Genomic DNA, 2,611 nt, shown 5'->3' with positions numbered 1-2,611 from the left:
GCTCTCTCTCTCAGCTATCTCTCTCCTCTCTCTCTCTCTCTGTCTGCTCTCTCTCTGTCTCAGCTATCTCTCTCTGCTCTCTGCTCTTAGCTCTCTCTCTCTGCTCTCTCATCTGTCTGCTCTCTCTCTCTCTCTCTCTCTCTCTGCTCTCTCTCTGTCTCAGTTATCTCTCTCTGCTCTCTCTCAGCTCTCTCTCTCTCTCTTGCTCCCTCTCTCTCTCAGCTCTCTGCTCTCTCTATGTCTCTGCTCTCTCTGTCTCAGCTCTCTCTGTCTCTCTCTCAGTTCTCTCTCTCTCTCTCAGCTCTCTCTGTCTCAGCTCTCTCTCTCTCTCTCTCTCTCTCTCTCTTCAGCTCTCTCTCCTCTCTCTGAGCCAGTGGATGTAACCTACTGTAGATTGTGAGTTACCAGGCCACTAACATAACAGCCTTCAATACATGATTACACCAAACACATTCCTGTACGGCTTCCTGTACCGGCTCTATTTAACGCATATATCCCTTTGAATATGTGCCAAACGATAACGTATATTTACTCTGATTAAGTATCACATGAATGGATGAAAAGCTTGTCAATGAGACACGAGTCAGGCCATCTCATCTCACCCCTCTCAGACCATGCAGGTAGTGAGCTACAGAGAATGACAGGTGTTTCTAGTCTAACAGTTCAATATTGGCATTTTGTAGCAATTATTATTAAGAGACAGAGAGAGAGCAGAGAGAGATAGCTGAGACAGAGAGAGAGCAGAGAGAGAGAGAGCAGACAGAGAGAGAGGGAGCAGAGAGAGATAGCTGAGATAGAGAGAGAGCAGACAGAGAAAGAGCAGAGAGAGAGAGCAGAGAGAGCTGTATGGGGCACTGGAGATGTGTATAGTAGGTTGTACTGTAACACAGCTGGTGATTTGGTTTTATGACATTAAAAACTCATGTATACTGATTTCAAGCTCTCAACAATCAGATGTTGTTTTCTTAACATATCTATAGATCTATAAATATACCATATTTACTGTAGTCTATTATATAAGTCAGTCATTATTGGTCATTTTAAATCTGTGTAGAGAACCAAAAGAGCAGAGAGGTACAACTACAATACCAGAGGTGTATTCACTACAAACCAAAGAAACTGGGAGGGACCTACCTGAATTTGTCCAATAGAGACTCTCGTTTTCGTTGCAAAAAAACGTTTTTCATTCGCTACGGACTGCAACTACTAGAGATCGCCAGCTTGTAGTCCTAAAAAAGCCTGAAATGAGTTACCTCTGGTTCGTTCGGGCCTATTGGGAAAATTAAATGAGGAAAGAATATGGTTTTGTAATAAACGGCAAAAATAATGTCTGAGGTTAACACAGACTTAGGATATCTTATACGTTTTGTTCTGTAATATAATAACAGTCAGTTAACATGAGCTTTATGAATTATGAGGCCTCTATGTGCATACTGTAGGTGCTTCAAAATTCACACAAAGTGACATTAGCTGATAAAGATTATCAAAACATATCAGATCTTCTAAGCCGGTGTTTACCACAGACCTTATTTTATGCATTTGTCCTAAAATCCCGCTCATTTCCCCCAATAGGCTTTGGCCAACAAGCCATGGAGGAGTTGGTGGCTCTCTATGAATACACCTCAGTAACACGATGAGGTCATCAGAGGGCGACCAGGAAGTTGCAGTGATACTCTGATACCACCAGGTGGTGCCAGAGTATCAATCTCAATGTCAATCTCAACCTCCAGCCCCTGTGATGTGGTTGTCTCTTCCCTTCCCTTGGTCTGGTTTGGACTGGTTTGGACTACTCTGGTTTGGTTTGGATTGCTCTGGTTTGGTCTGGTTTGGATTGCTCTGGTGTGGCCTGATTTGGACTGCTCTGGTCTGGTCTGGTCTGGTTTGGACTGCTCTGGTCTGGTCTTCTCTGGTTTGGACTGGTCTGGTTTGCTCTGGTCTGGTTTGGTCTGATGTGGTTTGTTCTGGTTTGGTCTGGTCTGGTTTGGTCTGGTTTGGTCTGGTCCACTCTTCATAAACACTCCATGTATATGTATTGTTCATCTCTGTCATGAGACATCAGGCCAGTGCCTTTCCTACAGACTGTATGTACATCACGTTGGGTTCCCGAGTGGCGCAGCGGTATACTGCATCTCAGTGGACCAGCGTCACTGCAGACCCTGGTTCAATTCCAGGCTGTATCACAACCGGCCGTGATTGGGAGTCCCATAGGGCGGTGTACAATTGGCCCAGTGTCGTCCGGGTTAGGGTTTTGCCAGGGTAGGCCATCATTGTAATTAAGAATTTGTTCTTAACTGGCTAGTTAAGTAAAAGAAATAAATAAATGACAAACAAACACAGTAACGTGTGTGTGGCTACAGGGATGTCAACATAGGTGTGTGTTTGATTATCAGATCCATTCTTCCCCCTCCCCTCCTGAGAGGGAAAACAAGAAGAGTTATGTTATCAAGTGACCACAAATACAATGATATAAACCAAGAAAAAATTAAAGAACTTATCTTATCTACACCAAGGTTAGGGTCAATTCCATTTCAATCAGAGTTGGGGTCAATTCCATTTCTATCAGGGTTGGGGTCAATTCCATTTCTATCAGGGTTGGGGTCAATTCCATTTC

The sequence above is a fragment of the Salvelinus sp. IW2-2015 genome, unplaced genomic scaffold, assembly GCF_002910315.2.
Source record: "Salvelinus sp. IW2-2015 unplaced genomic scaffold, ASM291031v2 Un_scaffold3235, whole genome shotgun sequence".
Lineage (NCBI taxonomy): Eukaryota > Metazoa > Chordata > Actinopteri > Salmoniformes > Salmonidae > Salvelinus > Salvelinus sp. IW2-2015.
Note: the sequence above shows the minus strand (reverse complement) of the source record.